Raw genomic sequence first — 13,028 nt, 5'->3', positions numbered from 1 at the left:
AGTCCCCGTGCTAAAGCCCAGCATGCTGCCTCTCTACCAGTGAAGCAGACATCAAGGTCTTGCATGGTCATGGCTGAAATGATTTTCAATTGTATAAGCTAATATCGATATTCAGGAGGTGGATCAAGATTTTGTGGGGCCTGAAGCTTATAGAATTTGGGGTACTCTGTTTAGGAAACGAATAAAAAGTTACAAATACAAATATATATATAAAGGTAAATATCTATCTAGAATTGAAAAGAAATCACAGCAAATCACAATTAAAAAAGACTACAAGTATCTCCAAATCCAGAGAACAACACTTTTTTTAATGACCTCCCTGACGCATCTAAAGCTTTTTCCCTCTTTATATTTGGCTTCATACACTTTCGTTGCCTTTTACTATGTGACAGCGATTTTGTAAAATCACTTTTTAAATAGAGCAAGTAGAAAGATGATTCAGTCATTTCTTTAGCGTGGTTGCTCAGTATTTGTTTATTGTTGCTAGTTGGGAGGATAACACATGGCCTTTCTTTCACATACAGAGGTAAGTGCTGTTCGTAGGACTGCTACAAATACAGGAATTCTGAAAACCATATTTTGTGTAATCCCCTTCAAGAAGGAAAAAAAAACAAGGTGTGTTTATAACTGTAGATAACATATTATCAAGTATATTCTTTTTATTTTTACCTATTTTTTTAGAAGAAATATCATGCAGAAAATAGAGTTCCCATACACCATCCCCCTCCACCCTCACAGTTTTCCCCATTATTCACACGTTGCATTAGTGTGGTAACTTTGTTACAGTTGATGAAACAATATTATTATGATTATACTATTAACTATAGTCCACAGTTTACACTGGGGTCACTCTCCATGTTGTTCAAGAATATTCTTGACAGGAGAGAACTTCCATTTGCCTGGGTGTGAATGAGAAGCCAATCCTTGGCTTGCAATTTTGCCTGACTGATGATCGGAATTTTTCTCAAACCAGCTTCTGACTGTGTTTGTTGCAGACCTCCTATCTCCTCCAAAAATCACATGATCCTGGTATCAGGCACCTTAGGGTACACGCTTATTGCAAGGCCACTTTTGGTCTGCCCCTTTGTGTCACGACACATGGCAGCATTCCTGGAAGCCAGTGCTATACCAGGGTGGCTTAGAGAGGATTTAAGCATACACAGAAGTAGCTACATAGATATGTCCATCAAAACCCAAAATAAATAGGGTGAGAGGCAGGGGGATGATTTGGGTGATCTTTTTTACTTTTATTTGTTATTCTTATTTTTACTTTTTCTGGTATAAGGAAAATGTTCAAAAAATAGATTGGGGTGATAAATGCACAACTATATGATGGTACTGTGAATAGTTGATTGTACACCACGAATGACTGTATGATATGTGAATATATCTCAATAAAACTGAATTAAAAAAAAAATAAATGAAGCCTTAATGCAACCTTCTCTGCCCCTTTGCCAGATTAAAAAAAATCCCTTAGCTACATCATTGCCACTGGACATAGTAAGAATATGGAAAGGGAAGCAGGAGTGTAAAGAGAAAGTGGTTTTAATTGATCACAGTTAAAATTCATCGCTTTTGCCTATTTTATAAATATTTGACCATGTGAACACATTGCTAGATACTTCCCAGGCCTTAGAAGGGGCTTGTGTAAGTGATGGGCTCTGCAGCTTAAGCCCCATTAGCTTCAGAGGACAGCTCAAGGGAGTGCACCAACATACGCCAAAGAAACCACCAGATGACTATGGCAAACAAGGACACACTTCCTGGTCTAGTGAGAGAGCCTCCACAACCCTAGGTAGGCAAGTCATGAGATTTCCAGATTTTCCATAACATTGCAGTCTCTGCTTTGGACAAAATGCATATTTTTTTGCCATGGGTCTTTGTGTCCACGAAAAAGCTCAGGGACATCCACAGCAGAGAAAAAATGAGCATTAAACTGGGACCTAAGAATATGCAATCTTCTTGGGTTGCAATCATTCACTTTTTCCAGAGCTCAGCCCTGATAAAAGCTTCACTCCTACCGTTTCCTCGACCAAAATTCTCCATCCACACACATCCCACATTTGACTTCAGCAGCCTTCCCAGCATCTCCAAGGCCCACGGCTCGCTCCTCTTTCTGAACTCCAAGTTTTTTTTTTAATTCAATTTTATTGAGATATTTTCACATACTATACAATCATCCAGTGTATAATCAGTTCTTCACAGTACGATCATATAGTTATGCATTCACCACAATCAATTTCTAAACATTTTCATTTCTCCAAAAAAAAGATAAAACTAAGAATAAAAATAAAAGTATAAAAGAACACCCAAAACATTCCATCCCCCCATCCCACCCTATTTTTTCATTTAATTTTTGTCCCCATTTTTCTATTCATCTGTCCATACATTGGATAAAGGGCATTCCTACAAATTTTAAAAAATCACACAACATATGTTATCAAGTACCCATTCTGGGGTAGCCCTTGGTTTAATCTTAGTGAATTGCTTACATGGCATTTTATATCATCTCTGTTTAGCCAGATTGTAAACACACTGGTGACAGGGACCAGAATTTCTTGCTGGCCCATCGCAGTCCTGGGCATGTCAGCACTGAATAAATACTTATTTGATTGATGCAGTTCTGTCTTCTCTCTGAGGACCAAGCCTGTTGGCAGCTCCCCCTGAGTGGGTTGGAAACTTCCTAATGGGGTGAAGAAGATGGGGGTAGTTACCTCCTGAGGATATTCTAATGGAGTTTCCCCAAATCTTGCTAATGGGCTCTTTGATACCCTGCAGCCAAAATGTGAAGCAACTTTTTTTTCCTCCAGTTAACTGGTTAGAAGCTTTTATTTTTAACAAAATGGTAGTCCAAAGCTGGTTGCTGATCCTCACTCCTCCCAAATTCCTTGCTTTGTTAGGTTGCAAGGTTCGAAGGCTCTTGGAGTCAGCTCAAATGCAGGATCCCATAATGCAAGCAGGCAGTCACATCACCTGCCGGGTGTGTCCGTCCTTCACTTGGCTCATGTCTGTCCTGCAGGCTGTGTAGACAAGTGGGAAGAGCACAGAGGTGAGTCTCACCCCAACCTGGAATTGACCCTGCCTCTGCTCTCACCAGCCGTGTACACCCTGGGCAAGTCCCTTCACCTCTCTAAGCCTTGCTCTCCTCCTCTGGAAATGGGTTGATTAACAGAACCCGCGGCACAGGGTGCTGGGGAATTTACATGCGGTGATTTGTGTAAAGGTTCTGGAGGACAGTGGGAGTTCAGGAGGGGAGGGTTGTTGTTACTGTGTGTGCAGGTTCTCTTCCCTGGCTGCCGACTCCTATCCTGCTGGGTTCCTCACCCCGGGCTCTGGAGCAGCCTGGCCAATGCTGTTTTCTGTTAAACTGTCTTCTCTCTCACCCTAACGATGGAGGCTTCAGTAGCTGTGGCTAGTCTTGGAGTCCAGCAGCAGTCTTGGTGTTATCAAGAAGGAGCTCAGATAATTCCTTTTCAACGGTGGACGAGAGTCCCTACGAGGAGAAATGGATGTGCAGAAACGCAGTGGAAATTACCTTCCACTGGGGTCCCCATTTCCCTCCTGGCACAGTGCTGGGGCATCTAACAGCAAGGTGCAGCCCTGAGACATGAAGTATAATTCGATATTTATGAAACTTTTTTAAAAAAAATTTCACTTTCCCACTTTGATTTAAAGTCTGAGCTTATGAGTCCCTTCCATTTGTCTTGGCTTTGGGAGGCTGCCCTGAAAGTTTCTGCTGGTTCCTTATCCCTCTCTAGCCAGTGAAGATCCTTATACCTGGAGCTAGTCAGGTCACCTCTCTATGACTCAGCTTCCTTATCTGTAAAATGGGCAAATTAGTGACACCTGCCTGCCTGGGGAGTTTTTAGTCCATGGCTTCCCCGTCTCAGTCAATGGCGAGTCCACCCTTCCCTCCATCAGGCTTTTGACTCCTCTCTTTTTCTCCTTCCATTAACCCAACCCATCAGCAAATCCTGGTGGCTCTACCTTAAAGATGCACCAAGAATCTGACCACTTCTCACTGCCTCCACTGCTCACTTGGTCCAAGCCATTGTCTCTTGCCTGAATTATTGCAACGGCTTCTTCTTCTGCTCCTGCCCCTTTCAGTCTGTTCTTTACAGCGAGAGAGATCCTTCTAAAATGTAAATCAGATCAAGTCTCTCCTCTGCTCAGAGAAAAAGCCAAAATCCTCTGCGTGATCCGCCCCATGTCCCCCTACCCCTCGGCCCCAGCCTTCCACTGCCCCTGTCCACTCACCCTGCTCCACACTGGCCTCTTTTCTGTCCCTGGGACATGCCGAGCACTCTCATATCTTGGGAGCTTTGCATTTGCTGTTCCTTCTACCTGGGATGCCCTTCCCATAGATAACCATGTGGCTCACGTCTCACTTCTTCAGGCACCTGCTCAAGTATCTACCTTACTAGCAAGGCTTGCCCTGTCGACGCCACATGAGATAGCAATTCCCCATCCCTACCTACCATGATCCCCTCACCCTGCAGTATTTTTTCATTTACTGTTTTTCTCCCCCAACTAGAAGGTAAATTCTGCAAGAGCAAGGATTTCGTCTTGGCCAGTATTTTATTCTCAGTGCTCAGAACAGCATCTGGCACATCAAGGTAGGCGTTCACTAAATATTTGTTGAAAGGATGGATTAAGGGAGATAATATGTCAAATTGCTTCACAGATTAAGGGAATATACAGAAGTGAGTTGTACCAACACAATGTTTATTTGATCACTACCAGCAATCACTGTGTGAGGGGTTTACCATATATTATCTCATTTAATCCTTGCAACAATCATGTGAGAGTTTCCTTTCATTTCCTATTTTAAGTAAAAGAAATTATTTTCTTACTAATCTGGATATTTGACAAGGAAGAGAGAAAATAGAGAATCAGTTAGTTAACATGTTACAAACCCATGCTGTAGAGCGAGTTGTTATTTTCTGCCTTTGTCTGGTTCCCGAAATCAATTTCTAGACTGGGCTCTGTGTGAAGACAAGACATTGTGCAAAGTGAATAACCCCTCGAAAATATGCTGACCTCTCATTTCACTCACCCTTCTCCCCTCCTAATCTTCTAATAACTTTATTGCTGGGAAAAGGGCCAATTAGGGAAAACCCCACTGGCAGCCTGAGAATTCTGGATCTGAAGGGGCCTCGGGGATCCTCTGGCCGGCCCTTCATTTGACACAGGCAGAAATTCAGCCCTCAGAAAGGCACTGGTTTTTCTCTAAATCAGACTACTCGTCCCAAATCAGAAGAGGAACCATATGCCTCATCAATATACCTTGAACTTTATAAACCACATGACGATTTTAAGTGTGAAATGGCGAAGCTTCCCTATTTTTGCTTCCTTCCTCCAAAACTGACCCCAGGTATTTAACTGGGGTCCTTTTAAAAATATTTGGGAATCCATTATTCTCTTGAGTATAATGGGCATCTGATCTGATGACAGCAAAATTACAGCATAATTAATTAAATGAAATGCTGGAGAGGCACCTCTTCAAAATGCCTGTGGCCAAGATTGAGTATTGCAAATCAGAAATCCCAGTCCTGGGTGGAAAGTATTCTTGAAAAGTTCTGTGAGCAGCAGGCAAGGCAGCTTTGTTCAGAAGGAATACAGAGAATTTTCTTCTTCCTAATTTGTGAATTATATAAGAAAGCAAAGAGAAAAATTTGAGAGAAAGCACTAACATTAATTTCTTTTGTTTGTCTCCTTTATTTGTATTAGGTCAGGGAATGTTTTATTTCAAAATATTTGCTCGCAATGGTTTTTATTCAATAGGTGAAAACAATTATAAAATGCATCTTATGTCTTTCTAGAATTCTTTCTGATTGTCAGAAACAGGAAAATATTCTCATTTTCCATGAAATGCCAGTATTATCATAGCATGTTAGTACCATGCAGTGCCACTCTCTTAGGCGTTTTCTGGGCCCCTCACTAAAATATTATTTTAAAAGACATTCAGAAGGCTTCTGGTGCCAAGTAGGTGCTGCCTGGATGCTTCTGATAATGAAGAACAGCCTTCTGGTGAGTGTACTGAGTTTAAGAAACATAACCCCGCGGCACGTAGGAACATGCCAGATCTCACACGGCCGCCAACTCACATCGGCCCCTATCTCTCCTGATGATCCTTCCCCAAAATACAGGCCTGGCACCTTGCCCTGAACATCAGCCAGCTGGACGTTAGCAGACCAGGGTAGAGAGGGAAATCCAGATATGTTCCTCTATAAATCTCAGTGAAAGCCAAACCCTGATTGTGCGGTTTGTGGGCAGTGGGGGAAGGGCGCCGAGCATCCTAAGTGAAATTTGCAGATAAACTCAAATCTTATTTTAGACAATCAGAGAAAAAAAAAGTTACCGATTTCTTTGCTTGTGAACCGACTGATGAAAGGGGCTAGTAAGAAACAGCTATTGCCCTTGGAGTCTATAATCTCTCTGGTTTACTTTCTGGGTGAGGCACTAAATAGAGGCAAAATGGCCAAAATCTGGGTATGCATAAAGAGTTGGGAGAGCAGAAAGGGCTAGGGAGTTCCTAGACTGGAAAATCAGCCTGTGGATAATTGAGAGTTATCTGCAGTAAAACTGATTTCTTTTGTAATTAGCCTGAAAGTTAGCATCTGCTGCAAAAAGGGCCCAGACTAGCTTCAGGGATTAAATTCTTCTCCAGAGGTTCAAATTAATATGTAAGTCCCCCAGGTTGAATACCTTAATCCTTGAGTAAGAAATTGTGTATTTAAAATTCATGTGTATAAATGCCCAGCACGTGGCTTAGCAGGAAAGACATGAAATAGCTAATAAGGGTTACTTCCTGAAGGTCAGTGGAACTGGTGAGAGTAAGAATGGGTGTGAGGTGAGAGGGAGCAAAAGAAGGTAATTAAAATTTTTTTATTTAAATTTCTACAATGAGAATATATTCATGCATTTTATACTAAGAAGCATAAAACATTTATTATGAAAGTCAAGCATCTTGAAGCTTCTAGAAGGCAGGAACTGTGTCTTCTGCTTCCCCATGCCCTGGCACATAAAAGATGATCAATATATGTGTGCTGACTTGACCTGAAAGCACACTTTAGAAGTTCCCATTTTGTAATTATATTTGTGTAGCTGGGATAATTTCATTTGCTAAGAAACAAATCATTTTCAATACCATTTGTGATTTGATATTTATGCAACTCCTTATATTATGATAGTGCTTTAATATTATTTCCTGCTTCAGTATTCATGAAAGGAAGATATAGGCTTTTCTCTTTTTTGTAGGTAAAGAACTGTGACAAAAAAGATTTCAAGGTCTTCTAATAGCAAATAATTGGCAAAAGGGTAGAAATTGTTGTTCATGATTTTAGTTAGCTTTTTCATGATGTGTTCCTTTTCTGAAACTCTTTAATGTCCTGACTAATGAATGGCTGTGGTAGCGCCTGACTGGGTGTGGGTAGTCTTTTGTTTTCAAAGTGTTCCGTAATCCTAAAGTAGAATCTGTTCACCAATCAGGACCCGGGATAGATGAATGGGGGAAGTGAGTTCTTCCCTTCTTCCAAGGCCTTCCCAGAAAGATTCCTTATGATCTCTTTAGGGATCATCCACCAGACACCAACTCAGGGGTTGGCAATTTGCACAACCATTTGGATGGTACATGGGACTGGGGCAAGCACTCATAGTTTCCTCTCCTGGGTGACAGAGGGAGGCAGTTTGCAGGGAAATGACTGTGGGGAATATTAGAGAAGACCTGTTGAATTTCTGCAGGGTAAATTGATATGTCTCATTCCTTGACAATGTGAATTCTTCTCTGTCCTACTCAGCCCAAATCTCATAAATTCCAAGAGAGGCCAACTCTTATAAAGTTGGAGGGAACTGAGTTGATAACTTTTTTCCCTCAAATAAGCAGCCTGTGTTTTCTTTTTGTTATGAATTAGGATAACAGCAATTGTAATATGTAGAAGAGGTTATGCCAGTCAAACGAAGAAGCTACATTTTCTTTCTCTTTTCTTTTTTGGCCCCCCCTTGGAGAAGGGGAAAAAGTCTCTGTGGGGAGAAGCTTTGACAGGTACGGTATAACTTATCAGGCTTTAAAGTAACTAGCTGAGGTTAGTTTCAGTTCAGATATGTCAGAGCTGTCAGAGGCCAGTCTTGAAATCTGTAAGGCATTACATAGTGAAAACCCAGTGAGGATGGCTGGAGGTCTCAATGGGAATTCCAGCACACAGAAGAGTCTGGAGTGGATCCACGTTTGGACATGACCCTTGATAATACTTAAGAGTTTGTCCGTCCCCCCCCCCCCCCCCGCCGCAGTCCTTCTGAGGATTACCAAATTCACTGGGTTTTTGTTCTTTTGGCTCCTGAAATTGGTGCATCGCCCTTCTGGGACAATTCATCACTGTGCAGGGAGAGGCATGGGATCAGCTCTGTGGAGAGTCCATGCCCAGTCAGCTGGAGGATTAGAGACCAGCTGGTAGAGCCCACACAGTCCTCCCTGTTAAAAAGTGAGGGTATGAACGAATGAAAGCAGAGAGAAAGTCTTCAGATGGTTTCCGTTATTAATACTGGAGTTAGAGATGTCCAATGAAGCAAATAAATGGTAACAAAATGAACTCATCGACAGGTGGCTTCTTTATCCTCCTTGTCCCCAGGTGAGTCAAAGAACAAAATACCTCCAAAAGGGGCAGAATAAAATATTTTAGTGGAAAGAAATGGGAGTTGGAACTTTGTGCTAAATTTACCAGCAAGCTTCAGTAAGCCATTTAACCTCTGAGACCTCCAGTCTTTCTGAATATATAATAGGGCTAATGATAATAGTTAATTCATTAAGGTTGCTGTGAGGATCAAGTGAGATAATACATAGACTTTTAGTGTATGAAGTGAAGTTCCAGTGTGAGTTATCAGTTGAGGCTTCAGGATGGTCTATGAGCCAGTGAATTAGTACAGGCTTTGCACAATCAGTAGGGGCTGCATTGCTGATGGGTTTCCCTGAGTCCTTAATCAAGGTGAGATGAGGGAAAAAATTCAAACTGCAACAGAAGATCGTAGAAGAAATGCAAATTCCTGATTGTGAAACAGTGTCTCAAACTGGGGCAAATGTTGGTCTACCTGTCTCTGCCCCTTACCTTGCACAGACTCATACACATTACAGGAGGCTGGAAAATAGCTGCCCAGCAAATCAAGAAATACCTACCTGTCTATTCCAGCCTTGTGAGTGTAGGGGAGGAGGGAGGCTTTGGTTTCCCTGAAATAAAGCTCAATGAAGAATTTTTATCTCCTAAAAAAAAATCCTGTGGTGTGACATGATGGGTTTATTTCCTGCCTGTATAATCTTGGCTTTCTTACAATTGTTCCATTTCTAACGAACACCCATGTCTGCCATGCATTGCATGAGGCCATGTTTTAATTTTATTTCTGTAATTTAAAATCTAATTCTCTGCCTTTCTGGTTCTTTTATGCTTGTTTATCAAAAGTCAAATTTAAGATTCCAAAGTGCTGCTTCCAGGCTGGTCCCTGAGAGATCACCGCTGGTTTTCCAGGGACCACAGCAGAGGTCAGGAGATAGAAAGGGCAAAGTGGAAGGAATTTGCTCAGATATACTCTTGTTTTATTTTCCACAGAGTTTCACTGTAGCTCATGTTATGAATATGGTCAGTTACACAAAGCCCCATCAAGTGAGCATGTAGGTCTGCTGGCTTGTTTACGCCCAGGAACCCATACATTTTGCAGTTTAACATAAAAATTTTCCCTTTTTGGACTAACGTTCTGTTTCCGGAATACCTAAAGACTGCAGAGGACATGTGAAATACACATAAAATAAAAACAATTTGATTTACTTTTAAATGTTTCCCCAATCCAAAAATGCACATTCCATCTCCAGTACTAAAATTTTCTCCTTTGCACCATGGAAGGCCCCTTTTCTTTCTCTATCTGAATCCTACCATCCTTCACAGTCCTTACTAAGGTTCTTCCCCCACAAAACCACCTTGAACCAAACAAACTTGTGGAGCTTTTGGGCACAATACTTGGCACATAGTAAGTACCCCAAAAGTCTTATCTGCTTCTCTGTGATTGGGTAGTGCCAAAGGAGTCACAGCTCATTCACTGACACGTGAAAATGTCTTTTATCAATGTTATGTGTTATTTTCTTTACTCCTGCAAGGTCTCGTTTCATTGGCAAGTAGTAGGATCCCTGCTTTTGTTGTTGTTGTTATACTGTGATAAAATGTTTATAATACAAAAATTTCCATTTTAGCCATTTTTAAGTGTACAGTTCAGTGGTGTTAATTACATTCACAATATTGAGCAACCATCACCACTATTTCCAAAATTTTTCACCACCCTAAATTCCCCATTCTTTTCAAAAAACTCTCCAGATGATTCTAACGTGTAGTCAGGGCTACTAACCCCTGTTTTTTAAATACTCAATGCGGTTCTTTTCATTTCCGATTGTGAATGTCTTCCCTCCATTGACCGTAAGATCCTGGGAGGCAGAGATCTCCATGTTGATGCTCTCTGTGTCGTCCCAGGGCCCTGCACCCAGGGGCCACTTAGGAGCTGAATGAATGGAGGGGGATCACTAGGAAAGAAATGGTGAGAAACAGGGTGGCTGTGGTCGATTACCGTGACACTGGTGTAGAACTTCCCCAATGCCAGACCATGCTCTACGGACCTTACACACACTGACTTGTTTAATCCCTGCAACAATCCTATGAGGTAGTTACTTTATTTTCCCCATTCAATGGCTGAGAAAACCTGTCTCAAGGTGAGGCTGGGACTCTAATCCCAATCTATGAGCCACTGGACTACAAGCTCCCTGAGGGCAGGGGATAACACAGAACCTGCCACAGAGAAGGTGCTTAAGAAATATTTGCCCAAGGAAGGAATGAAAAAAAATTATAATATTCAAAAGTTTTGGTAATGGATGGTGGTGATGGTGCCACAAACTCGTGACTATAATTAACATCACTGAGTTACATATTTGAAAGTGGTTAAACTGGGAAATTTTAGGTTGTATGCATGCTACCAGAATAAAAATTTTTAAAAAACCATAAAACTAGTAAAACTATGGACTATAGTTAACGGTATAATTATAGTAATGTTTCATCAATTGTAACAAATGTATTATTTCTCTTAATAATAAGGGAAAACTGTGTGTGTGGTGGTGGTGGTGATGTATGGGAACTCTGTGTTTTCTACATGACTTTTCTGTAAACCTGTATCTTTTCTAATTAAAAAATGAAAAATATTATAATAGTCCAGACGTGGACATATTAAACTTTCATAGAGAAGAAGCAAATCTAGAAAAATATTCTAGGTTGAGATGTGTGGGCATGACTTCTAGGGAATAGGAACGAACGTCAAGGTTCCTACAGGTGTGTAGATAGGGTGACCAGATGTCCTGTTGGCCTAGGGTTGTCCCAACTGATGCCTCCCCTAATCATTAATAGGGCCCCCTTTCATTATCAGAAATACCTTTCTTCAGATAATAAATTATATGGTCATCCTATATCTAGAACTGGTGTGGAAAGAGTCAGGCCCTCTGAGTGCAAAGGGCAGCACAAGGAAATAATATTGGATTGACTGGACTCCTTTGAGGTATCCACCTTCTTTCCTTTTAGGATGAAGCTTGACTCTGGTTCTGTGCTCAAGTGTGATGCAATGACTGGCCCTGTGTGAAATCATGGTGTCTGACCTTCTGCTCTGCAGAATGGATATCAGGATTCCTCTCCTCTGGGAGCTTCCCAGAAACTCCTGTAGGTTTGCTGACCACGTGAGACTGTCCCAAGCAGTTGGGATTTCAGTTATTCTGCTGCATCACCCTCAAAAACATGCCCATAGTCATCACACCTCATGTGCTGGAAAATACACACAGCTGAGTGTGTAAGCCCAGCACTGATTAAACCAGGATCCTTGCTGCACTACTTATGAGTTTTTTCACTGTGCTTGTTCTCTCTGTGTGCATAAAATTCCTTCTTTGTGACAAACTGAAAATAATATTAACACTAGTGTTGTTGTGAGGATGTTGACTTATGGTAAAGAGATGGGGATCCACTTAACAAGTATCAAATTCCATGTGAGGCTCAAGGGAAATTGGCATGCAGAACGTGCCAAGTATAACTGAAATGACACATTATGACAGGTTAATGACAGCTTAAATGTCAGGTTATCCTAAAATCTAGTTTCCCTAGAGATGACCTTGCTTCCTGGATAGGAAGAGCTGAGTTCTTTTGCAGACTCATCTGAAGATACAGGTCCTGGGCATCACAGTGATCAGGTGCTTTCCATAGAACGGTGGAATTTCCCAGCCATAGAACTTCCTTTCACTGTTGTTTTGCAAAGCTCTAGGTTACTGATCTTCAGGAAGACATCTCAGGGGTCTGACTTTGCCTTCATTGGAGGTATGACCAATGGCAGGGTGAAGGGGAGAATTTCATTGGCATTCATGTGCCAGAGGCTATTGTGAAAATCTATATCTTATTGATGTAGGAAATGACATACTGTGTACTTAGTCCTGACCTGTGACATAACCCGTTTTTGTCATTATATTTTATTAAATACTTGGGGGATGTGCATCCTTGGGGAATATGGAAATGTGCTCTTCAGTGGAATCATTTAATTTGAGACCTGACAGACATGTGAAAGATCTTTAAACCCAACTGTCTCCACTTTCAGATGAAGAAATTGAGTCCAGAAGAGTAACCAGCTGTACCCAGTTAGTCTTGGAGGGCTGGGACTAGACCAGGGGCCCTGAATCCCAGCCCAGAGTGCTTTCCCCCACGGTACGATCCACGTGGAGCTGATCTGCCGACAGCTTCAGCTGAGGAGAGGTCTCCCTATCCTGGGTGTGGTTGCTGAGACACAGCCCTCTCCAGTTTTGCAGAATTACAGCCGCCTACACGGCTGATGCTGGCCTGTGGGGGTCGCTGTGGGCTTTGGATTGGGAAGGCAGGAGCGGAAGGGGTTGGGATTTTGATGTAGCGGTTGGAAACCCACTGTGCCAGGGTGTGCCAGAACATAATCAAAAGGAGAGAAACGAGACTTAAAGTTTA

This window comes from Choloepus didactylus, chromosome 16 (genome assembly GCF_015220235.1).
Source record: "Choloepus didactylus isolate mChoDid1 chromosome 16, mChoDid1.pri, whole genome shotgun sequence".
Lineage (NCBI taxonomy): Eukaryota > Metazoa > Chordata > Mammalia > Pilosa > Megalonychidae > Choloepus > Choloepus didactylus.
This window is presented reverse-complemented; position numbering follows the sequence as displayed.